Here is a 27,073-nt window from a genome sequence, read left to right on the forward strand (position 1 = left end):
CCGATATGGTTATATTTATCCAATAAAAGAAAGAACAGAAGCGTTGGATAAATTCAAAATATTCAAAGCTGAAGTTGAAAATCAGCATGATAAAAGAATAAAGATAGTCAGGTCTGATCGTGGAGGGGAGTACTACGGTCGACATACTCCATATGGCCAAGTCCCTGGACCTTTTGCAAGGTTCCTACAGGAGACTGGAATAGTCGCCCAGTACTCGATGCCGGGCGAACCTCAGCAGAATGGAGTAGCTGAAAGGCGCAACCGTACCCTTATGGATATGGTGCGCAGTATGATGAGCTATTCCACCCTACCATTGGGATTGTGGATTGAGGCGTTAAAAACCGCTATTCACATTCTAAACAGAGTACCAAGCAAATCGGTGCCCAAAACGCCGTATGAGCTATGGACAGGGAGAGTGCCTTCTCTAAACCACCTGAAAGTGTGGGGGAGCCCTGCTGAGGCCAAAGTATTCAATCCAAATATCGCAAAGTTAGATACCAAAACAGTCAGTTGCCATTTTATTGGCTATCCTGAAAAGTCAAAAGGTTATCGTTTCTACTGTCCAGACAAATATACAAAGTTTGTGGAAACGAGACATGCTGTCTTCTTAGAGGACGAAATGATGAGGGGGAGCATGGTAGCTCGGAAAATTGATCTTGAGGAGAAGAGGGTGCATGCACCCAATCCGATGACTCAGGAGCCATTTTTTGCGCTACCATGTGCACCTGTACCGACGATCCCTGCGATTGTGGTGCAAGCGCCTGTTGTGACTCCACCCATGACAACGATGAGTGAAAATTCGGAACCTGTCCGTCAGGAGACGAATGAACCATTTGTTGAGCATGAAAGGGAGCAACAACAGCCACCTCCAGAAGCTGAGCCACAAGTTGAGGAACAGAATGCTCAAGAGAATGTGGCCCCTAGAAGGTCTACAAGAGCTAGAAAATCAGCCATTTCGACTGATTACAAAGTTTACAACACAGAAAGAGTTCATATGGAAGGTGATCCCACTTCATATGAAGAAGCCATGAGAAGCCCAGATTCATCAAAGTGGGTGGAGGCCATGGAAGACGAAATGAGATCGATGAGTACCAACAATGTTTGGGACTTAGAGAATATTCCTAAAGGAGCCAAAACAGTGGGCTGCAAATGGGTCTACAAAATAAAATATGACTCCAATGGGAATGTCGAAAAGTACAAAGCACGACTTGTGGCAAAAGGATTTACACAAAGAGAAGGGATAGATTACAATGAGACATTTTCTCCGGTCTCATGTAAGGATTCCTTCAGGATCATCATGGCACTAGTTGCACATTTTGATTTAGAGTTGCATCAAATGGATGTAAAGACGGCATTTCTAAACGGGGATTTAGAAGAAAATGTCTACATGAAACAACCCAAGGGTTTTATCATGGAAGGCAAGGAAGAAATGGGATGCCGCCTAAAGAAATCCATTTATGGATTAAAGCAAGCCTCCAGACAGTGGTATCTAAAGTTTAATGAAACAATTAAGAGATTTGGATTTAAAGAAAATATTGAGGACAATTGCGTTTATGCAAAGTTTAAAAGTGGGAAATATATTTTCCTAATCTTGTATGTGGATGATATTCTGCTTGCCAAGGTGATGTTAGTCTACGGCAAGAGACAAAGAAGTTCTTGTCCTCAAATTTTGATATGAAAGATCTTGGTGAAGCGTCATATGTTTTGGGCATAGAAATTCACCGAGATAGAAACAATGGAGTATTAGGACTATCGCAAAAGGCTTATTTAGAAAAGATTCTAAGTAAGTATAATATGCACAAGTGCAGTGCCACACCTGCCCCTATAGTCAAGGGCGACAGTTTTGGGAACCATCAAAGTCCCCAAAATCAATACGAGCTCGATCAAATGAAAGCGGTTCCATATGCTTCGGCTATTGGAAGCCTACAGTATGCACAAGTGTGCACTCGCCCTGACTTAGCATTTATCACCGGAGTACTCGGTAGATATCAAGAAAATCCAGGTTTCGAACACTAGAAAATGGTAAAGAAGGCATTGCGTTATGTGAAAGGCACAAAGAGTTACATGCTAACATACAGAAGATCTGATTCCCTAGAAATAAGAGGATATTCAGATGCAGATTTTGCGGGGGATAAAGATGATAGAAAATCCACATCTGGATATGTATTCACCCTCGCAGGGGGAGCTATTTCGTGGAGAAGCTCCAAACAGACCATAGTTGCATCATCCACGATGTATGCAGAATTTATAGCATGTTATGAAGCCACGGGGCAGGCATTATGGTTAAAGAAATTCATACCCGACTTGAAAGTGGTAGATTGTATTGACAAACCACTAAAGATGTACTGCGACAATGAGCCTGCAGTATTTTATGCTCACAACAACAAGTCGAGTAATGCTACGAAACCGATTGAGGTTAAGTATTATGTTGTGAAACGCAAGGTCCAGGATCAAACAATAAGTCTCGAGCATATAAGGACAAAAGATATGCTTGCGGATCCGCTAACGAAAGGCTTACAACCCAGCGTGTTCAAGGAGCACGTAGCCGGCATGGGTTTAAGGGAAAGTCTTACCTATCCTGGATCATAAGAGGCCCAAAAGTAAAAGAATTTGTTTCAAAACAGAGAAGTGCATTGTGGCTGTCTGATTCTATCGGCAATAGAGCTGTGACGATGAAACATGCCCTATGAACTAATCCAATATGAAACGAATAAAGTGAAAGTATAAAGTTAAAAGAAAAGTTGAGATCAAGGGGGAGAATGTTAGGATGATCTCCACGTCACCGATTCCAACGGATCGGTAACAAGTCCTTGACCTCGTTCGCGCCCTGATCGGGGGCGTCCAACCCTCATATGGTTGGTGGGCCCCTGTGACCTGCGCTATATAAAGAGGTGGGGGCCGGGGCACACGGTACGAGGTTCACCGCGCCGCCAGTCACCCCACCAACATTCCCTACCGATCTAGGGCTAGCGCAGTGCTCACGGGAAGCTCTGCCACCGCCGCCACCGCACGCTCACGCCACTCGCGCCGTCCCCATGGACAACGGCTCGAGCTCCTCCTCGAAGGGAGAAGGTTTGTCTCCCATACCCCTCTCGATCTCTCTCCGATCTTGCAGTATACATATAGATATAGTGTCTACCCGCACGGATGCTACTCTAGTTGATCTAGTAAAGTAAACACGAACATGCTCCCAGACTTGCTTGGAGAAACGGCAGTGCAAAAAAGAGATGGGTGCAGTTTTCATTAGCCATAGTGCACAACGGGTAGAAGGTATTATGTGGCCACCCTCTGCAAGCAAGATTGTCTGCTGTGAGGCAGCGCTTGTGCACCACTAACCACATGAAGAACCTGCATCTCATGGGGGCCTTGGACTTCCAAATAGGTTTTGCACAAGCGAATTGCATGTTCGCGATGAAGAAGAGCTTGTAGGCCGAGTTGACGGAGAAAGCACCATCGTACGAGGGCCGCCAAACCACCTCATCTTGTTGGCCGATAGTTAAGGTGGTGCTCTCTAATAAATCCCAGAGCTGCAAATACTGAGCAAGCGACGGCGAAGAGAGACCCCCTATTATGTCTCTAACCCAACGATTGTTTTGCAGTGCTGCTGCCACAATGATGTTTGATTTCTTGATGAAGGAGTGCAGAATAGGGACCACATCCTGCACTGATTTTCCTCTAGGGAGCCATGCGTCAGCCTAGAACAACGCCCTTGTCTCATTGCCAATGTGAATGAAAGTTGCAGCTCTGAAGATGGCCAACGCTTCCAGGTCATCCTCAGCCGGAATCAGCGCCCATGGACGTGGTTCCGAGGCCCATCGCAGCCAGGGCCAGCGGCAACGAAGTGCGGTGCCGAAGAGCTTCAGATTAAGCACGCCAAGGCCGCCGTTCTCTGTGGGCTGGCATACCCTGGACCAAGGGAGGAGGCAGTGGCCTCCATTCACCTCCTCCTCCCCTTTCCACACGAAGCCTCTGCATCGATGGTTGATGATATCCAACGCCCATTTGGGTAGAGGCAATACCGAGAGGAGATGGAGAGGGAGGGAGATGAGCACTCACAGGGTCAACGTAAGGCGGCCACGAATTCTCAGAAACCTTGGTTTCCATCCCTTCATCTTGCCTGAGTACTTGTCGATAAGTGGCCATACATCGGCTCGGCGAAGGCAGCCAGTGGGGAGGGGCAAGCCAAGGTACATGACATGGAAATCTTTCCTGAAGAAATTAGCCACTCCTTGCGCCGTGTCATCATCGCAGCGAATGCAGGTTGCGTGGCTCTTCTGCATGATCACTTTTAGGCCAGATGCACTTGCAAAGAGATCAAGGATCGACGCCATGGTCTCCAAATCAGTCACACAGGTCTGAAGAAAAGGACAGTGTTGTCTGCGTAGATAGAGATCTCTTTCTTTTCAGCGCATCTCCAGCGGGCGGATCCAAAACGACGACCCATTAGGTTCATTTATGTCCGTTTAGGTTGGCGGCGGACCTTCGCACACACTTTAGTTTTTCTCTCTCGTGTGTTCCTAACAATCGTAGGCACTGAATTTAAGTTAATGGCGTGCATTACTAGAATTAGCGCAAACGTTTTCTCACAACCTACATACCAAGTTGTACCAGTAACACATGCAACATTTCATCAAATTACAATATCAACTTCATTATATTTAATCATAATTTGATACAACACATGCATACATGCATTAGGACATACATTCGATTGCTAGCTACATAAATGAGTCATTCTTGGTTACATCTTTAACTCCTAGACAGGTTCCTCCAGAAAGATGTGCCACGGTCTTCCCAAGACTCTGGTTTATAAGCTTCCTTAAACTTTGTCCACATGTTTCATTCTAGTGCATTGGAAAGGATCTTGGATGTGTGGTTCCCTAACCACACGTCAGCCCTCATGATCATGTCGTGTTATAGGAAAGAGAGGCACTTGGTACCTTACAACAGCCATATTAGACACCCTAAGCAGAATCCTGGAAAAATGAGCAAAACATTTATCGTGTGAGAATAAAACAAAAAATATAGAATAGCATGTGAGGATAAAAACAAATGCCACGAAATTATTAGACTTACTCTTGTATCAAGGGTATGTGGAGGCCGTATCAAGTGCCAAGTGGAGTGGAAGTCGCACTACCTTTCCTCTTGGTTACTTTTTTATCTATTTGTTCTTAGATGATGCTAAGACCGTGACATAATATCAGTAATCAACTCTTCTTTATGCAGTGTTGCCAAAATAATATCCCTATTAGAAAATGCTACATAGATTTAAATATGTGAAACACAAAAGTAGCAATATAAACACATTTGTACATCAACACTAGTTAGGAATATAAAATGCTAGCTTGAGATATGACGTAAATACAAATGTAAACACATTTTGTACATCTAATTAACATATTAATACATAGACATCAGTACATGGTAACATATCATGTCAACGTAATACAATAATGTAGTTATAACTAACACATTAGTACTGCAATAAACACCATCGTTTGGAGCTATAAATAACGAATCTAATTGCATGAATAAAATATAGATCTAAGTTACTATATAATCCGATCTTGCCACCAAAAACACTAGCGATTAGATCTATAAATAAAAGGTAAGCATGCAATAGCTAACAACGTGAACCCACGTTAGGGCAAGGGCGCAGTGTCATGTCGTTGTAGCCACGGTGGAGGTCAAGGATGAGCAGGTCCGGCCAACAAATGCGTGAATCGGCGCGGCTCCACAGCCAACGTGTCGCACGGGTGTTCATGCACATTATAGCGAGGAAGATCTCCAGACAAAATCTAGCTCCGCCACGCAGAAGATTCGTGGTCTAGAGACTGGGTAGATGTGGGGTGGAGGAGAGTGGAGTGAAACCATATAAGGTTACTGGTTCTAATTTATATACAAGAAAGTTGCAAAGGGTTGGGTCAGTTGGACCAATGGATCTATATTTTATATTTTGCACGCACTCTTCTCAAACAAAAGCATGTGTTTTTGTGGAGTGAGTCCGGTTGGGGACCTGATTTTGACACACAGTATATCTAAAGCACATGTCTTCCTCTCAGCAACTATTTGAGCATAAATAAAATCACTACGGGAGAACAGGGCGTTGCCGTGCGCCACTTTGCACGGCAAAGACATCTATACGCACGGCAAAGGCTTTGCCGTGCGCGTGCGCACGGTAAAGTTTGCCCGGCAAAGGTAGCGACGGCAAAGCCAACGTTGCCGTGCGCGTGCTCGTTTTGCACGGCAAAGCCCTCTGCCGTGCGCTCAGTTCTCTGCCGTGCGCCAAAGTCTGTGCCGTGCGGCACTGCGTTGCCGTGCGCTGGATGCTTTGCCGTGCGCGCGTACGTTGCCGTGCGGCCAACACTTTGCCGTGCGCGCATACGTTGCCGTGCGGCTGCTCTGTGCCGTGCGCACGCTTTGCCGTGCGCCGCCTCGCACGGCAAAGTGCTTTGCAGCACACCCCCCAGGACCTCCCAGGTCTACAGGCTGCCGCCACGTGGCCCCTTTGCCGTGCGTGTGCACACGGCAAAGTGACCAAATGTCCTTTGCCGTGTGCACACGCACGGCAAAGGGCCCTTTTTTTTTACTTTTTTTGCTGTTTTTTGCTTATTCCCTGCATTTCAAATATAGCAATTGACAATAAAGCATATACTCATATAATCTTCAACATAACATCACCAAACACTACGGGAACACCACAAATACATCAAACACACATATTCATGCATTACATAGAGTCCATAGTCCATCCACACAAGTTACATAGAGTCCATAGTGCAATGTCCAATATTACAATCCATTACAAGCATACAATCCGACAAAGTGCACGAAGACCATGCCATCAACCTTGTCCTCCTCCACTTCCGCCGGCCTCATTGTCATTGCCTTGTGACATAAAATCTATAAGAAGGTTGATGGAATGAACATGCATTTGCATATTGAACACTTGAACAAGCACAAGTAGCGGGTTGGGCACAAGCGTAGGAGGACTCACCGAGGTTCATGCTCCGGATGATGTTCATGTTGTTGACGGTGATAGGTGTCCCCGGGGTCTGAGTGGGCGGTGGCGGCATCCACATGGAGTAAGGTGGAGGAGGAAGACTCCCCGGTGGAGAAGACAGAGCCGTCTGGCTCATGAGCCAGCTCATCTGTACTGCTTCGCTGCATCATCTGCTTCTTTCTGTTGCATCTGCTGCATCATCTGTGTCTGCTGCTGATGCTGCGAATCTGCTGCTCCATCTGCGCCCTTTGCTCTGGGCCGCCTGCTCCTTCGCTGCCATCTCCTCCTACGTTGTGTTGCCGCGATGTCATTAACATTTCAATGGAAAGCATGTAAAGGAAATGTAGAGACCCGAGGAAGAACATACCCGTAACCGCTCGACAGCTAGATCCGAAGCCCGTGGCCGGGGCTCTACCTCGAGCTGGCCGCTCTTACGACCACGACGGATGCGGCGGAGAGAGGGAACCCTCGCTGGGTCGACGCACCCGTCACCAAACCATAGGCGGCCATGCTTCAAGCCTTCTCCCGCAAGCACCGCGACCTCAGGGTCAAAGTCCTCGGCCTCTGGATTGGCGTCCTCGCCGTGCTTCTGCTTGAACTTGGAGACATACGCCGTGCACCGGGTCTCGGATTGCGGGTTAACCCACAAGGACCCCGTCTCGGGATCGTGCGTCTTCCTTTGCTTCATCTTCTTTAGCACGGCAAAGACGTTAGGCTTCGCTCTGTCCCGACTTCCTGCAAAGAGAACATGTAATTGAGTGAAGTGACACACCCTTGCGGAGTTAACAAATATATAACATGAATTCAAAGAATGAAGGAACCATTAATTTGCTCACCTCCTTCTGCAGGTGAAGAGAGATGGGGATGCTGCCTTGGATATGCGATCCACCTCGCATCTCTGCCCGCTTCGCCTTGCCCTCCTCGTGCTTCTTGAGGTACCGGGGGCATGTCCACCACATGACCATCGCACGAAAGCACCTATCGTCGTTGCCGACGTCTTGAGGAGGGTTCTACATGCACAAGATAAACCCATTATGGTAAAATAAACTACATGGCGATAAAGAAATCAATAACACATAAATGCAAATACCTGCAAGTACTTGCCACGGCTGCATGAGCGTGTCGCGAGCGTCCTCCTTACTCATGTGGACGAAGCGGTCGGCGTGCCGATCGCGGACGCATTGAATACGTGCCTCGTAGTGCATGCCGATCACCCTCTTCCTTGCAAGCTGGTGTAGGACATCATCGCACGCATTCTCCTTGCCCTCGGCCCTCTTGAAGTATTTACGCAACCATGCACATAGGTAAAACAAGGGGCATTAGTGCAATTATTGTGAACCAAGGAGAGTGTATGAATGGTAAGAAGTCAAAAGTCACGTACCCGTAATTTGGCAACAACCATATCCGCCGCGGTGCCGCGGCCAAGAGGATCTTCCGCGAGGCTGTAGTGCGCCCACCTCCAAGATACGTCGCAGCCACCAGTAGGGAAGTTGACTATCCCAGGGAAATACCACCTAAGTAGGCCCCCAAGGATGTTCGAGTACCCACGTGGCGGTCTCTGCGTCGGGTCTTCAAAGCTGGAACGAGCTGCACCATGAAACGACAACATCAATATGTATGTGATAATAATTTTGATAATGACAAAATTGCGATAACGAAATGCCAAAAAATAACATGTACCTCCTTCCATAGGGCACAAGAACAACGTGCACTGTAGCGCCAGCTTCTCGGCGAGGAGCTGTGTTATCCCACGCCGATATGGCTTCCTATCACGTGGCCTCGGCCTCTCCAAAGGCTGGAACGTCGGTAATCCTCCGGCTCACACCACTCTAGGCTTGGATCAGGATCGAACACTAAGTTCCCCAACCCCTCATCCTCCGAGAGGTCCTCCTCGTCCCCCTCCTCCTCCTGGTCCTCCCCACCCCCCTCCTCCTCCTGGTCCTCCCCACCCACCTCCTCCTCCTGGTCCTCCCCACCCACCTCCTCCTCCTCGTCATCATCATGGGGTGCGGGAGGGGGGCTAGGGCTAGGAGTGCGTACCCGCGTCGCATTCTTCCTTCGAGGCCGCGCTGTGGGCGCGACAGGAGGGGGGCTTGGGGGGGGGGTTGGTGGTGGGCCCCGCCTCGAAGTCCCTACACCTACCAAGTCCTTGAGCTTCTTTTTAAGACCGCCACCCCTTTTTTGTGGCGGCATGCTTCAATCACCTGCAAACACAAATGAAGAGAGTGGTTTATTAGTACGCAATATTGTAAAGAGATAAATATTAGTGAAAGCAACAGAAATATAAGTAGATGAACATTAATGAAAGCAACAAATAATGCAAAAGGATGAACATTAATTAATTAGTGGAAGCAACAAATAGCTACCATAGAGTTCTCTCAAATATAGCACGGAGTTCTTACAAATAACCTAGCTAGACAATCTCTATTACACGGAGTTATTACAAATAGGCTAGCCTCACAATTAATACTACATAGATCAGTAGCACAGTGTCGCCATCCGTGATTGGACCGCGTGTCTCCTCATCGTCATCAGGCTCGGCGAACCAATAATCATCAATGAAACCTGGAGGTGGTCCATCTGCATCGAGGTCAATCCCTGCTTTGAACGCCTCGAGCAAACTCAGGTCTTCCGGGGCACAGACATCCTCGCCTTCATCTTCTGCATTGTCTCCATCCATGCCCGCATCTTCTTGTTCATCGTCTACGACCATGTCATCGATAGTCGGCAAGCCGATTGTGAAATGGCCGGGGAGCCCTTCTTCCTGATAAAACTCGACACTCCTTGCTGTGGGGTCTACGCGGCGGTAATCGTCCTTGTTTGGCGGGGGCGGCCTATTGCGTGAAGGCACCGTCATCACAACATCCCATCCATGTAGACGTTTTGTCGGGTTTCTGCACGCGTATGGGAGATAGAATACTTGAAAGGCCTGGGTTGCCAAGATGTACACATCCTCTCCCTTATAAATGGAGTTCCTTTCAACTTCGACCAACCCAATTTCAGGATCCCGTCTCACCCGACGTGGGTCAAACCAATGGCATTTGAAGACGACGGGATTTAGCCCTTTGTGAAACCCGTAATTCAGCTCGTATATACCCTCGACTCTTCCATAGTAATGGAGCCCATCATCACCTTGACATACCACCCCACTATTTATTGTCTTCGCGTTGGGCCGGCTTGTTGTGTATTGATGGGTCTGGAAGCGATACCCGTTCACGTCATAGGAGTTGAACGCTTCTACGGAATGGTCAAAGCCCCTAGCAATTTTTCTTAGCTCTGACTTCATCTCTTTGTCAGTTCTTGCCTACAAGTTTAGCACAAGAAGTTTAGAACGAGAAATGACCGATAAATGTAGGAAGTGCTAGCTAATTTGGATAGAATAGTACCAAATTACAAAACCAGCTACTGAAACCGAAACCGCCTCCCTTATCGAAAATTTGCTTGGATTCTTCCGGTAGGCTCCCTGTGGGTATTCTTCCAATGTATAGCCTTGAATTTCCTATACCGATGAAAAGAGGAAGAGTTAGCCACGAACATACGAGTGAACGTTTGCGAATAATTAAATGGTTCGCACTTACTCGATGTACGGCTTCACTTCGACCATGGTGTTTAAGACATACGAGTGGATCAAGGTCCGCTCGGGTAGGTCCGTTACGTACGGCTTCGAGCCACTTGACTTGCCACCAAGCCCCACGAAGATGCTAAGCTTGGGTACTTCTTCATTGTTGGCGGCATTTAAACGGAGGACCGGGTTGTGCTTTGTGGGAATGTTGGGATCATAGTGCTTAGTGGTGAAGTTTGCCACCTCCACGTTCAGGACTGCCTCGGCTATGGATGCTTCGATCTTGCATTTATTGCCAGTCATTTGACGAAGCTTTTGTGTTTCTCTCTCGGGACCAAACTGCCAACGGCCCCAATTCGGGCCCCCTTTAAGCACTCCTCCGCGAGGTGCAGGATCATGTGTTGCATCGGATTAAAAAACCCTGGAGGAAAGATCTTCTCCTGATCGCAAAGCAACACGGGTGCCTCTTCATCCAGCTTCTCAATCACTTTAGTGTCTAACTCCCTAGCACAAATCTGGCGGAAGAAAAAACTCAACCTCGCTAGCACTCGCCAAGTCTTCTCAGGGACATAGCCTCGAATCATCACCGGCATTATCCGCTCAAGCCATATGTGGTAGTCATGACTCTTCAGTCCTTGTACTCGCAGCGTTTCAATGTTCAGGCCCCTCATCCAGTTGGCTGCGAACCCATCGGGGAAAAACAAGGAGTCCTTCATCCATTGGAAGACCTCCCTTTTTTGGGCCTTTGTGAGGCAGAACGGAGCGTGTGGCTTAGTCCAAGTTTTTTTGGCACCATTAGGTGGCTGCATGTTCAACTCCGGCCTATCACACCACCTTTCTTGATCAATTCGAGCCTTTATGTTATCCTTCGTCTTCTCAGTGTCCACAATCGTGCTCCAAATGGCTTCACTGATATTCTTCTCGGTGTGCATTACATCAATGTTATGCGGGAGCTCGAGAAACTCAAAGTAAGGGAGCTTCCATAAGCACGGCTTGTGAGTCCATTGGTGTGTCTCCCCATATCCTAAGAATCCTTTCCCATCTGGGCTAGGCTGAAGAGCATCTAACTCGGCCTTGATTTCCGTTCCGGTCTTCGGAATTGGCTTCGGGCCACGGACAACACGGCCTTTCTTGAAACTCTTTACATCACTCCTGTATGCATGCCTCCGCTCAAGGAACTGTCGAGCTTCATCAAAGCATGAATACTTGCCTCCCTTGTTTAGCCAGAAGAAAGTCACGGCACATGCACTTGCGTGGGCAAGGCCACTTCCCATGTGTACACCACCCGCGAGAACAAAGCACGTGCCGGCAGGTCATGCAGGACGTGTGGTACCACACATACATATCGAAGTACTCCTTCTTTGATGCGTCATATGTTCGGATCCCGCGACCTTCCCAGCCACGAACCAAGTCATCCACCAGCGGTTCCAGTACACATTCATGTTCTTGCCCGGGTATTTGGGCCCTGGGATTATCATCGACACAAACATGTTCTCTCGATCTCATGCGACGCCGCGGGGGAGGTTCATGGGAATAACAAACAACGGCCAACAATCGTATCTTGCAGCCGACATACCATATGGATTGAACCCATCGGTTGATATCGCAATCGCTACGCTCCTCGGGTCACCTGCTTTCAATGGAAATTTCTTCACAAAGTTCTTCCATGCAGTACCATCCGACGGATGTATCATCTTGTCGGTGTATCTGTTTCCTTCCACGGCCCACCTCATCTGCTGGGCAGTATCCTCGGTCATGAAGAGCCGCTGGATCCTCGGTAGAAGCTGGAAGATAGCGGAGGATATTCTTGGCAACCGTGGTCTGCCTCTTCTGACCATCACCATTGCGGTCTACCTCAAAGTACCTAGAGGAATTGCATTTGATGCAATAATTTGTGTCAGCGTGCTCCTCTCTGAATAGCATGCATCCCTTTGGACAAGCGTGTATCTGCTGAGATGACATCTTAAGGTCACTGAGCAATTTGGTCGAATAGTAGAAGTTTTGCGGCAAGAGGTGCCCTTTCGGCAGAAGGCTGCCTACGATGACCAGAAGTTCATCGAACCCATCTCTGCACAAGTTCCTATGGCACTTCAAGGCCATAAGGCGAGCGATGGCATCTAGTTGGGTAACCTCTGTATTTTCATGTAGGGGTTTCTGCGAAGCAAACAGAGCCTCATAGTACTCCTTTGTGTTTTCCTCCGGGTCCTCACTTGTCTCCGCATCCTGAGGTGTCTCCACCTCTACATGAGAGCTTTCAGGCACATTACCATTAGCCAAGTTTTCTAAGCACCTACCAAAACCAGTGTCATATTCCCCCCTAGGTTGAATCTGCCGCACCTCCTTCCTAGCACGTTTCTTTGCCTTTTCTCCATGGTAAGTCCAAATCCTGTAGGACGGTGTGAACCCAAACTTGATCAGGTGCATACTCATAGTTTCCTTGTCCTGTGCCTTTCGGTTAGCGCACTTACTACAAGGGCACCAAACACTTATAGGTCTGCTAGGGATGGCAAACGCCCTATCCACAAACTGCTCGGTCTTTTCTCCCCATTCATCAGTATAGTTCCACTGACTGATTCTGCCATCGTACGTCCAGCCACGATTATCCATCCTCTAATCAGCAACAAAACAGACGAACATAGCATTTATATATCAAATAGGAAATAAATGCATCATATATTTATTTATTTTACGCGTGCATCAACCTGAAACTCTACTAGGTGGGCTCCTAGCAGCCGCCGGATCCGTAGATTGAGTACGTTCTCCCAGCTCTACCCCGATCCGAGACAGAATTTCGGCAGCACCTCCCCGCTGCTCTCCCGATACACGTCTCGGCAAAAAGCCGAGAGGGGTGTGCATCCGGAGAACAAGGGGGAGGCGCTACCGAAATCCTGTCTCGGATCGGGGTAGAGCACGGAGAACGTACCCAACTACGCATCCGCCGGCTGTCCCGATAAATGCCGTAAGAGTTACGGTTCATAATATGCGAGACCACTAATGCATATTTATCCGCGTAACCCTTACGGTCGGGAAGAGACGCCTAGGTATCGCGACAGACTTGGTGATCTAGACACAAAAAAAAACCTAGGTACAAGAGAGGCGAACGGATTCTCACCCTCGAAGCGTGATCGACAGCCGGCGAAGAAGATCAACAACCCTCCGGCAAAATCCACTCCGGAAAAAAGGTCCCTCTAAGCAACGCTCATCAAGCACCACGACAACACAGGCCCCTGTGTCCACCTCGAAACATCGTCTGCATAATGAGAAAAACTACAACAATTAGCATGCATATTTATTTTAACTACCTACATAGCTAACCTACAAATAATTTCTAGCACTACATCACTACCAACAAATAATTACAACTACAACTAACCTAAAGAGCTACTCCCTCCGGTCGATTACAAATAATTTCTAGCACTACATCATTACAAATAACTAGGACAATACCCGTGCTTCGCAACGGCTGGATAATCAAGCGGCGCTCCAAGATGATTGATGCGCTTCTCTCATTCTCTTACAAATAACTAGGACAATACCCGTTACAACTACAACTAACCTAAAGAGCTACTCCCTCCGGTTGATTTTGCAGTTCATCATTTCCAAACAAATTTTGAACAAAAGCCGATCCAAGATGATTGATGCGCTTCTCTCATTCTCTGTCCTTACAACGATGTACATGTCCAGTAGCAATAAAAAGGGAGATGCTACAACTAACCTGTCGATTTTGCAGGGGCCGAGGTGGAGGAGGGGGGCAGCCGGCCGAGGTGGAGGAGGAGGGCAGGGCCCGAGGTGGAGGAGGGGGCAGCCGGCCGAGGTGGAGGAGGAGGGCAGGGGCCGGGGCCGGGGCGGGCGAGCAGCACCAGCACAAGGCCGGCGCGCGAGCAGCAGCTGCCCGAGGTGGAGGAGGAGGGCAGGGGCCGGGGCGGGCGAGCAGCACCAGCAGCAGGCCGGCGGGCGAGCAGCAACTGGCCGGCGCGCGAGCCGCCGAGAGCACCCGGGGCGCGCGGCAGCAGCAGCCGAGGGAGGGGCCCGCGGCGGTGGCGGCGTGGGCGACTCCGGCGGCGCGGGTGGGGCTCGGGAGGGTGGGGAGAGAGGTGAGGCGTGGGCGGGGCAGCGGACGGCGGCGGAGGTGAGCGTGGGCGGCGGCGGCGGCGTTGGAGGAGATGCAGAGAGGTGGCTAGCGCGCGTGTGGAGGTGGAGGCTGTGGTCGGGACGAGATGTGGTTAATTATTGCCTCTTTGCCGTGCAAACGGTCTTTGCCGTGCGCGCGATGCCCTTTGCCGTGCGGCAAAGGCTTTGCCGTGCGCCAGGGCACGGAACCCCACCAAAACTTGCATGTGGACCTATGATATGTGTCAAAGTGTGATGCTAGGTGTAATGGTGCAAAAGTAGCTCCCCTAAACCCTAAACCCTAAACTGGGGAGGCTTCGAGCCCTAAACCCCTCTAAATCCCTAAACCACGACGCCGGAGCTGCAGAACCATGCATCATAAACCCTAACCCTAACCCTAAACCCTAAACCTATACCTAACCATAAATACTTACCCTTTAACCTAAACCCTAGCCCTAGCCCCTAAACCCTAGCCCTAACCCTACACCTAACCCTAACCAGTAGACCAGGCACACCGTCGATCGTGTGATAATGGCTCTAGCTGCTGGTATATGTGCGAAAGGGTCCCAATCTTTGGTTCTCCATGTGTATATGTACTAAACAAACCTAAAAGAATGAAAAGTTACATTGGTGCACCCTCGCGCGGAGAAATCTAGGGGGGTAGACCCGCCGGGGCACACGTTCCGCTGTTTTGGGGGGAGGAGGGGGATAACGACCGCCGGAGCACCGGAACCCCACCAAACCTTGCATGTGGACCTATTCTATGTGTCAAAGTGTGATGCAAGGTGTGATTCACAAAATGGTGCATGGCATGGATCCCCGGTCTGACATTCCTCACCTTCGGGCGATAACACTTAACAGATTCCTGGACGTGTACGCTGAAGTGTCCCGCCGCGGGTATATCGGGGGCTAGACTGTGCCAAAGGGTGCCACACATGGTTTTCCATATGTCCATGGACTAAACAAACCTAAACCTATGAAAAGTTACATTGGTGCACCCTCGCGCGGAGAAATCTAGGGGGGTAGACCCGCCAGGCACGCGTTCCCATTTGTTTGGGGGGAGGAGGGGGATAACGACCGCCGGAGCACCGGAACCCCACCAAACCTTGCATGTGGACCTATGATATGTTTCAAAGTGTGGTGCAAGGTCTAATGGTGCAAAAGTAGCTCCCCTAAACCCTAAACCCTAAACTGGGGAGGCTTCGAGCCCTAAACCCCTCTAAATCCCTAAACCACGACGCCGGAGCTGCAGAACCATGCATCATAAACCCTAACCCTAAACCCTAAACCTAAACCTAACCATAAATACTTACCCTTTAACCTAAACCCTAGCCCTAGCCCCTAAACCCTAGCCCTAACCCTACACCTAACCCTAACCAGTAGACCAGGCACACCGTCGATCGTGTGATAATGGCTCTAGCTGCTGGTATATGTGCGAAAGGGTCCCAATCTTTGGTTCTCCATGTGTATATGTACTAAACAAACCTAAAAGAATGAAAAGTTACATTGGTGCACCCTCGCGCGGAGAAATCTAGGGGGGTAGACCCGCCGGGGCACACGTTCCGCTGTTTTGGGGGGAGGAGGGGGATAACGACCGCCGGAGCACCGGAACCCCACCAAACCTTGCATGTGGACCTATGATATGTGTCAAAGTGTGATGCTAGGTGTGATTCACAAAATGGTGCATGGCATGGATCCCCGGTCTGACATTCCTCACCTTCGGGCGATAACACTTAACAGATTCCTGGACGTGTACGCTGAAGTGTCCCGCCGCGGGTATATCGGGGGCTAGACTGTGCCAAAGGGTGCCACACATGGTTTTCCATATGTCCATGGACTAAACAAACCTAAACCTATGAAAAGTTACATTGGTGCACCCTCGCGCGGAGAAATCTAGGGGGTAGACCCGCCGTCCCGCTGTTTTGGGGGGGAAGGAGGGGGACGGCCGCCGGAGCACCGGAACCCTGATATATGTGGGGGATGAGCATGGAGACTAATTTTGTATTTCACATAGTGTAATAAATAGTCATCAAAAAGAAAAACTAATTAACAAAATAAATATAAGTAGTAGATGAAATAAAATAGTTAGAAAAACAAAAACAAAAAGTATAATGGCGCACGGCAAAGGGAGAAGCGCACGGCAAAGGACCCTTTGCCGTGCGGCAGAGTTCTTTGCCGTGGGCTTACGCACGGCAAAGAATTTTTTATTTTTACCATTTTAATTATCGATAACATTAAGTTTTATTTAAAAATTATATTAAACTTGTTTTTTCAAAATGTGTATTATGTAATAATATATGTCCCATGCTTTTCAATAAATATGTGATTCAATCCGGTTCACCTCACGCGGAAAAATCAAGGGGGGTAGACGCAACTTCGATTGCTAACGCGGGAGTTGCAGATCAACCCGAAATCCCTAACCATAACCCTTAACCCTAAACCTTACCCTAACCCTAAATCATAACCTAAAGGAATGAAAAGTTACATTGGTGCACCCTCGCGCGGAGAAATCTAGGGGGGTAGACCCGCCGGGGCACACGTTCCGCTGTTTTGGGGGGAGGAGGGGGATAACGACCGCCGGAGCACCGGAACCCCACCAAAACTTGCATGTGGACCTATGATATGTGTCAAAGTGTGATGCTAGGTGTAATGGTGCAAAAGTAGCTCCCCTAAACCCTAAACCCTAAACTGGGGAGGCTTCGAGCCCTAAACCCCTCTAAATCCCTAAACCACGACGCCGGAGCTGCAGAACCATGCATCATAAACCCTAACCCTAAACCCTAAACCTAAACCTAACCATAAATACTTACCCTTTAACCTAAACCCTAGCCCTAGCCCCTAAACCCTAGCCCTAACCCTACACCTAACCCTAACCAGTAGACCAGGCACACCGTCGATCGTGTGATAATGGCTCTAGCTGCTGGTATATGTGCGAAAGGGTCCCAATCTTTGGTTCTCCATGTGTATATGTACTAAACAAACCTAAAAGAATGAAAAGTTACATTGGTGCACCCTCGCGCGGAGAAATCTAGGGGGGTAGACCCGCCGGGGCACACGTTCCATTGTTTTGGGGGAGGAGGGGGATAACGACCGCCGGAGCACCGGAACCCCACCAAACCTTGCATGTGGACCTATGATATGTGTCAAAGTGTGATGCTAGGTGTGATTCACAAAATGGTGCATGGCATGGATCCCCGGTCTGACATTCCTCACCTTCGGGCGATAACACTTAATGTATTCCCTGGACGTGTACGCTGAAGTGTCCCGCCGCGGGTATATCGGGGGCTAGACTGTGCCAAAGGGTGCCACACATGGTTTTCCATATGTCCATGGACTAAACAAACCTAAACCTATGAAAAGTTACATTGGTGCACCCTCGCGCGGAGAAATCTAGGGGGGTAGACCCGCCGGGGCACGCGTTCCGCTGTTTTGGGGGAGGAGGGGGATAACGACCGCCGGAGCACCGGAACCCCACCAAACCTTGCATGTGGACCTATGATATGTTTCAAAGTGTGGTGCAAGGTCTAATGGTGCAAAAGTAGCTCCCCTAAACCCTAAACCCTAAGCGGGAGGCTTCGAGCCCTAAACCCCTCTAAATCCCTAAACCACGACGCCGGAGTCTGCAGAACCATGCATCATAAACCCTAACCCTAACCCTAACCCCGAAACCTCTACCTAACCATAAATACTTACCCTTTAACCTAAACCCTAGCCCTAGCCCCTAAACCCTAGCCCTAACCCTACACCTAACCCTAACCCGTAGACCAGGCACACCGTCGATCGTGTGATAATGGCTCTAGCTGCTGGTATATGTGCCAAAGGGTCCCAATCTTTGGTTCTCCATGTGTATATGTACTAAACAAACATAAAGGAATGAAAAGTTACATTGGTGCACCCTCGCGCGGAGAAATCTAGGGGTAGACCGGCTGGGCACACGTTCACTGTTTTGGGGAGGAGGGGGATAACGACCGCCGAGCACCGGAACCCCACCAAACCTTGCATGTGGACCTATTCTATGTGTCAAAGTGTGATGCAAGGTGTGATTCACAAAATGGTGCATGGCATGGATCCCCGGTCTGACATTCCTCACCTTCGGGCGATAACACTTATGATTCACGGACGAGTACGCTGAAGTGTCCCGCCGCGGGTATATCGGGGGCTAGACTGTGCCAAAGGGTGCCACACATGGTTTTCCATATGTCCATGGACTAAACAAACCTAAACCTATGAAAAGTTACATTGGTGCACCCTCGCGCGGAGAAATCTAGGGGGGTAGACCCGCAGGTGCACGCGTTCGGCTGTTTTGGGGGAGGAGGGGATAACGACCGCCGGAGCACCGGAACCCCACCAAACCTTGCATGTGGACCTATGATATGTTTCAAAGTGTGGTGCAAGGTCTAATGGTGCAAAAGTAGCTCCCCTAAACCCTAAACCCTAAACTGGGGAGGCTTCGAGCCCTAAACCCCTCTAAATCCCTAAACCACGACGCCGGAGCTGCAGAACCATGCATCATAAACCCTAACCCTAAACCCTAAACCTAAACCTAACCATAAATACTTACCCTTTAACCTAAACCCTAGCCCTAGCCCCTAAACCCTAGCCCTAACCCTACACCTAACCCTAACCAGTAGACCAGGCACACCGTCGATCGTGTGATAATGGCTCTAGCTGCTGGTATATGTGCGAAAGGGTCCCAATCTTTGGTTCTCCATGTGTATATGTACTAAACAAACCTAAAAGAATGAAAAGTTACATTGGTGCACCCTCGCGCGGAGAAATCTAGGGGGGTAGACCCGCCGGGCACACGTTCATTGTTTTGGGGGGAGGAGGGGGATAACGACCGCCGGAGCACCGGAACCCCACCAAACCTTGCATGTGGACCTATGATATGTGTCAAAGTGTGATGCTAGGTGTGATTCACAAAATGGTGCATGGCATGGATCCCCGGTCTGACATTCCTCACCTTCGGGCGATAAAACTTATGCATTCTGGACGTGTACGCTGAAGTGTCCCGCCATGGGTATATCGGGGCTAGGCTGTGCAAAAGGGTGCCACACATGGTTTTCCATTTGTCCATGGACTAAACAAACCTAAACCAATGAAAAGTTACATTGGTGCACCCTCGCGCGGAGAAATCTAGGGGGGTAGACCCGCCGGGGCACGCGTTCCGCTGTTTTGGGGGGAGGAGGGGGATAACGACCGCCGGAGCACCGGAACCCCACCAAACCTTGCATGTGGACCTATGATATGTTTCAAAGTGTGGTGCAAGGTCTAATGGTGCAAAAGTAGCTCCCCTAAACCCTAAACCCTAAACTGGGGAGGCTTCGAGCCCTAAACCCCTCTAAATCCCTAAACCACGACGCCGGAGCTGCAGAACCATGCATCATAAACCCTAACCCTAACCCTAAACCCTAAACCTAAACCTAACCATAAATACTTACCCTTTAACCTAAACCCTAGCCCTAACCCTACACCTAACCCTAACCGATGAGACCAGCACACCGTCGATCGTGTGATAATGGCTCTAGCTGCTGGTATATGTGCCAAAGGGTCCCAATCTTTGGTTCTCCATGTGTATATGTACTAAACAAACCTAAAATAATGAAAAGTTACATTGGTGCACCCTCGCGCGGAGAAATCTAGGGGGGTAGACCCGCCGGGCACGCGTTCGCTGTTTTGGGGGAGGAGGGGGATAACGACCGCGGAGCACCGGAACCCCACCAAACCTTGCATGTGGACCTATGATATGTGTCAAAGTGTGTTGCAAGGTCTAATGGTGCAAAAGTAGCTCCCCTAAACCCTAAACCCTAAAGCGGGAGGCTTCGAGCCCTAAACCCCTCTAAATCCCTAAACCACGACGCCGGAGCTGCAGAACCATGCATCATAAACCCTAACCCTAAACCCTAAACCTATACCTAACCATAAATACTTACCCTTTAACCTAAACCCTAGCCCTAGCCCCTAAACCCTAGCCCTAACCCTACACCTAACCCTAACCGATAGACCGGAGCACCGACGATCGTGTGATAATGGCTCTAGCTGCTGGTATATGTGCCAAAGGGTCCCAATCTTTGGTTCTCCATGTGTATATGTACTAAACAAACCTAAAAGAATGAAAAGTTACATTGGTGCACCCTCGCGCGGAGAAATCTAGGGGGGTAGACCCGCCGGGGCACGCGTTCCGCTGTTTTGGGGGGAGGAGGGGGAGAACGACCGCCGGAGCACCGGAACCCCACCAAACCTTGCATGTGGACCTATGATATGTGTCAAAGTGTGATGCTAGGTGTAATTCACCAAATGGTGCATGGCATGGATCCCCGGTCTGACATCCCTCACCTTCGGGCGATAACACTTAACAGATTCCTGGACGTGTACGGTGAAGTGTCGCGCCGCGGGTATATCGGGGGCTAGACTGTGCCAAAGGGTGCCACACATGGTTTTCCATATGTCCATGGACTAAACAAACCTAAACCTATGAAAAGGTATATTGGTGGAACCTCGCGCGGAGAAATCTAGGGGGTAGACCATCCGGGGCCCACAGACAGCCGTTTTTAGGGGGGAATGACCCCCGGAGCACCGAAATGCAACCAAAACTTGCAACTGGACCTAAAACCTACCCTAACAAACCTAAGAGAATGAAAAAGTACATTGTGCACCCTCGCGCGGAGAAATCAACGGGGGTAGACCCGCCGTCCCGCTGTTTTGGGGGGAAGGAGGGGGACGGCCGCCGGAGCACCGGAACCCTGATATTTGTGGGGGATGAGCATGGAGACTAATTTTGTATTGCACATTGTCTTAAGTAACACTAATAAATAGTCATCAAAAAGTAAAACTAATAAAAAAATAAATATAAGTATTAGATGAAATAAAATAGAAAGAAAAACAAATAAAATGAAGTATGGCGCACGGCAAAGAAGGAGTGCACGGCAAAGGCGTCTTTGCCGTGCATTTTATCTGGCCGCACGGCAAAGGGAAGCCCACGGCAATGTCCCAGTCCTTTGCCGAGCACAGTTTCTTTGCCGTGCGGCCTCTGTTGGCTTTGCCGTCATGGTTTCTTTGCCGTGCGCGTTTGAGGAACTTTGCCGTGCGAGGGAACGTTGCCGTGCGGCATGGGTGAGGTTGCCGTGCTCTTTATCTTTGCCGTGCGCCACCCTGTAACTTTGCCGTGCACATATTCTTTGCCGTGCGTGCCTATTGCGGCGCACGGCAAAGAATTCTTTGCCGTGCGGTGCCTCACGGCAATGATATGCTGCACGGCAGCGCCTGATTTTCCTGTAGTGAATGAAACAAATTGGCTGCACAACTAGCACATAGTTTATCTCGAAGAAGAGTTTATAACACATTTGAGCTTAGACTTGAATGTAACCAGTTAATCAAACATGGTTTCCCCTTTTTCACAAAAGACCGTCAATAATATTTGGGCATCGAGGGCACCAATCAAACATGGTTGCCCTTCTTGTTACAAAAGATTGGCTTCAACTGCACATTACATACATATATAGGGTCTAAAAAAATGTAAATACTAAACATCCTCCTCGTCACCATAAGAGATGTTGATGCTGTCGTCGGAATTGCCGGTATCTGATGCCTCTGCATCATCGATGGCTACGCCCTCTCCAGAGCCTGATGGCTCCGCATTGTCAGCAAACTGACAACTAGAGCCCGATGCCTCTGCTTTCAAGGCAGCCCTGCGCCATGCAAGCGTGGTCATCCACGGCTCCTCAAGCTTGTCGGCGGGAATCTGCAGAACATTCATTGTGCGATCAGCCTTCTTACCTTTCTTCGTGGCACATAGCCAACCACGTTCCTCGCGGAGAGTCTCGAAGGAGTTCTCCACCATGCGATGCTCATGTACTTCCTCCCGCCGTGTCGACACGATGGAATCCTCCACCACCATATGCTCCTCCAGATCCTCCTCCTGAATTCCGGCCAGCTCCTCCTCCTCTAGCCCTTGAGCATGATTTTCCTTCGAGTCAAACCCCGTGAGGTCGATGATGCTTCTCCCAACACTGTTATTCTGTGAGGAGTTCTCCTCCGTTGTATCCAACGACGCGAGGTCGATGCAACCTAGAGTGGCTTCGTAGGAAGGCATGGTATAGATGTGGGGATGTCGGCGGTGGGAAGAGTGAGAGACACATTTTAAAGGCGAAGATGTAAATGGCGCCAAGCTTTAGAGTTTGCATTTCAAACGAAAACGGTGAACTTGCGGGAATATTTTACGACCAAAATATTCACAAATGATTTCCTACAGATACAATGTTTGTGATAAATATGGTAAACTGTGTGTGACAACTATCGTTGCATGCGATTTGGATGTAATAAATCGTGACGAATCTTCGTAATCCTCCAATTTCCTTTATTCTTCATCATCGGAGGACCGACCGGAGTACAAGGAGGAGACAACTTGGTGGTCAGTCGGCGGGAGGGACAGCTCCTCCTCCGTGACCAGAGATACTTGTCCCTCCTCCACCACCAGAGGTGCCTGTTCAACATGGCGACGCTGCGCTGACAATCGGAGGTGTCTACCGTCATGGTGGTGTGTTCTGCATCTACCCTTGTCTCTACCGTCATGGTCCCTGCTCTCTCCAATTGTTGCGGCAAACGGAGGCGGTTTCCCCGTTGCCGAGATTAGTCTTCATATAGGCGTGAAAGATGGCCATATCTAAGTTGTCGGAGGGTAGCTTGGACTCAGCCCAATTGCGTTCTGAATCCATCGATTGCATCGAAGACCAGTGGAGTTTGATCGCCAAGCCAGACCGCTGAAAGTCTAGCATCCCAAGGCCTACATGATCCTTGAGTCTGCACACTGCCTTCCAGTTAACCAGCGCACACCCTCCCAAAGCATGCTCACCCTCGTCGATGGCCCATGTAGAGTATCTTGCGATCTTCACAATCTTGTCACGTGCCCATTTTGACAGCAGAATGGCAGTTGTACACCATTTTGGGACATAAGCGTAGTCTTTGCAAGAGTGATCCTTCTTGGCAGAGCGAGATTTTTGCTGATCCACCACAGGAGCTTTCTGGCTATCTTACCAATGAGGGGATGAAGAGCAACCTTGCATAGGCGGTGGAAATGAAGAGGCAGACCCAAATATTTTCTGAGTAAGGATGCAAGCTTGGGAAGACAAATAAAATGTTAGGGAGAGATCAATATTGTTAGGGCAATATGCTTGTTGTATTACCAGGGGGCCAAAGGCCACAATATATAGTACATGTACAGGTGCACATATGCGGAAAGCCCCCTAACATATGGGAAAACTACAATAGACAGATATATACATCTAACACCCCCCCTCAAACTCATGGTGGATCCACAACACTGAGTTTGGAGAGTAAGAAATCATGCTGCGCTCGAGTCTGTGCCTTCGTAAAGAAATCCGCCAGCTGCAAATCTGAAGGCACATAATGAACCGCAACAACATCATCATGTACCTGTGCACGTGTGTAAAAAACATCAACACCGATATGCTTGGTCAGCTCATGCTTGACCGGATCACGTGCAATACTGATAGCACATGTACTGTCAGACAAAAGTGGAGTGGGTGTCGTAACAGAGACCCCAAAATCTGCAAGCAACCACCGTAACCAAGTCACCTCAGCAATCAACAAAGCCATAGCCCGCAACTCAGCCTCAACACTCGAACGGGAAACTGCGACCTGTTTCTTCGTCTTCCAAGCAACAAGCGAACCACCAAGAAACACACAGTAATCAGAAAGCGAACGACGATCCGTAGGATCAGTCGCCCACGTAGCATCCGAATAGCACTGGAGCTGGAGAGAGCTGGAACGGGGAAAGAAAAAGCGACGAGTGATCGTGCCACGAAGATAACGAAGAACACGGAGAAGATGACTATAGTGAACAGTGGTAGGAGATGAGACAAATTGACTCAGAATATGAACAGGATAAGAAATATAAGGACGAGTGACAGCAAGATAAACAAGACTCCCAACAAGATGGCGATAACGGGTGGGATCTGGAAGAGGATCACCATCAGTAGGACGAAGCTTAACATTAAGCTCCATAGGAGTATCGACTGTGCGCTCATCCCTGATGTCTACGGGTGCTTCTATTCTTGTAGACAGTGTTGGGCCTCCAAGAGCAGAGGTTTGTAGAACAGCAGCAAGTTTCCCTTAAGTGGATCACCCAAGGTTTATCGAACTCAGGGAGGAAGAGGTCAAAGATATCCCTCTCATGCAACCCTGCAACCACAAAGCAAGAAGTCTCTTGTGTCCCCAACACACCTAATAGGTGCACTAGTTCGGCGAAGAGATAGTGAACTACAAGTGGTATGAATGAATATGAGCAGTAGTAACGGCACCAGAAAAGTGCTTGCTGGCGTGCAGTTGATGGTAGTAATATTGCAGGAAGTAAAGATGCAGTAAAACAGTAAACAAGCAGCGATTTCAGTATTTGGGAACAAGGCCTAGGGATCATACTTTCACTAGTGGACACTCTCAACATTGATCACATAACAGAATAAATAGATAGATGCTAGACTCTACACCCTCTTGTTGGATGATGAACACCACTAACTGTGTAGGATTACACGAACCCTCAATGCCGGAGTTAACAAGCTCCACAATATTCAATGTTCATATTTAAATAACCTTAGAGTGCATGACAGATTAACATAACCAAACCAAGTACTAACATAGCATGCACACTGTCACCTTCACACTACGAAAGGACGAATAGATCACATCAATACTATCATAGCAATAGTTAACTTCATAATCTACAAGAGATCACAATCATAGCCTACGCCAAGTACTACACGATGCACACACTGTCACCATTACACCGTGCAGGAGGAATAAACTACTTTAATAACATCACTAGAGTAGCACGCAGATATATTGTGATACAAAACACATTGCAATCATAAAGGGATATAAATAAGCACTTCACTATGCCATTCATAACAGTGAATAAGTATTCTGTGAAATATAGCCTAAGAGACCCACACGGTGCACACACTGTCACCTTTACACACGTGGGACAAGGAGTCTCCGGAGATCACATAAGTAAAATCCACTTGACTAGCATAATGACATCTAGATTACAAGCATCATCATATGAATCTCAATCATGTAAGGCAGCTCATGAGATTATTGTATTGAAGTACATAGGAGAGAGATGAACCACATAGCTACCGGTACAGCCCTTAGCCTCGATGGAGAACTACTCCCTCCTCATGGGAGACAGCAGCGTTGATGAAGATGGCGGTGGTGTCGATGGAGAAGCCTTCCGGGGGCACTTCCCCGTCCCGGCGGCGTGCCGGAACAGAGACTCCTGTCCCCCAGATCTTGGCTTCGCGATGGCGGCGGCTCTGGAAGGTTTTCTCTGGTTTCGTCGAACGTGGTAGGGTTTTCGCGATGGAGGCTTTAAGTAGGCGGAAGGGGAGGTCAGGGGGCCACACGAGGGCCCCACACACCAGGTCGGCGCGCCCAAGGCCCAGGCCGCACCGCCCTAGTGTCTGGCCACCTCGTGGCCCCACTTCGTCTCTCCTTCGGACTTCTGGAAGCTTCGTGCAAAAATAGGACCCTGGGCGTTGATTTCGTCCAATTCCGAGAATATTTCCTTTGTAGGATTTCTGAAACCAAAAACAGCAGAAAACAGCAACTGGCTCTTCGGCATCTCGTTAATAGGTTAGTGCCGGAAAATGCATAAATACGACATAAAGTATGCATAAAACATGTAGATATCATCAATAATGTGGCATGGAACATAAGAAATTATCGATACGTCGGAGACGTATCAGCATCCCCAAGCTTAGTTCCTGCTCGTCCCGAGCAGGTAAACGATAACAAAGATAATTTCTAGAGTGACATGCCATCATAACCTTGATCATACTATTGTAAGCATATGTAATGAATGCAGCGATCAAAACAATGGTAATGACATGAGTAAACAACTGAATCATAAAGCAAAGACTTTTCATGAATAGTACTTTCAAGACAAGCATCAATAAGTCTTGCATAAGAGTTAACTCATAAAGCAATAAATCAAAGTAAAGGTATTGAAGCAACACAAAGGAAGATTAAGTTTCAGCGGTTGCTTTCAACTTATAACATGTATATCTCATGGATAATTGTCAACACAAAGCAATATAACAAGTGCAATAGGTAAACATGTAAGAATCAATGCACACAGTTTACACAAGTGTTTGCTTCTAAGATGGAGAGAAATGGGTAAACTGACTCAACATAAAAGTAGAAGAATGGCCCTTCGGAGAGGGAAGCATTGATTGCTATATTTGTGCTAGAGCTTTGGTTTTGAAAACAAGAAACAATTTTGTCAACGGTAGTAATAAAGCATATGCATTATGTAAATTATATCCTACAAGTTGCAAGCCTCATGCATAGTATACTAATAGTGCCCGCACCTTGTCCTAATT

The 27,073-nt window shown here is 48.6% G+C and overlaps 1 long non-coding RNA gene across 1 annotated transcript; it reads right to left on the bottom strand.

Annotated features, from left to right (window-relative positions):
- Positions 1 to 6,636: 6,636 nt before the first annotated feature.
- Positions 6,637 to 7,146, bottom strand: LOC127305726 (uncharacterized). The gene is made up of 2 exons (XR_011746850.1): positions 6,998 to 7,146; positions 6,637 to 6,903 (listed from the first exon to the last, which is right to left on the bottom strand). It is a non-coding gene; the product is annotated as an uncharacterized lncRNA (long non-coding RNA).
- Between the last annotated feature and the right edge of the window lie 19,927 nt (positions 7,147 to 27,073).

Source organism: Lolium perenne, chromosome 6 (assembly GCF_019359855.2).
Source record: "Lolium perenne isolate Kyuss_39 chromosome 6, Kyuss_2.0, whole genome shotgun sequence".
Classification (NCBI taxonomy): Eukaryota; Viridiplantae; Streptophyta; class Magnoliopsida; order Poales; family Poaceae; genus Lolium; species Lolium perenne.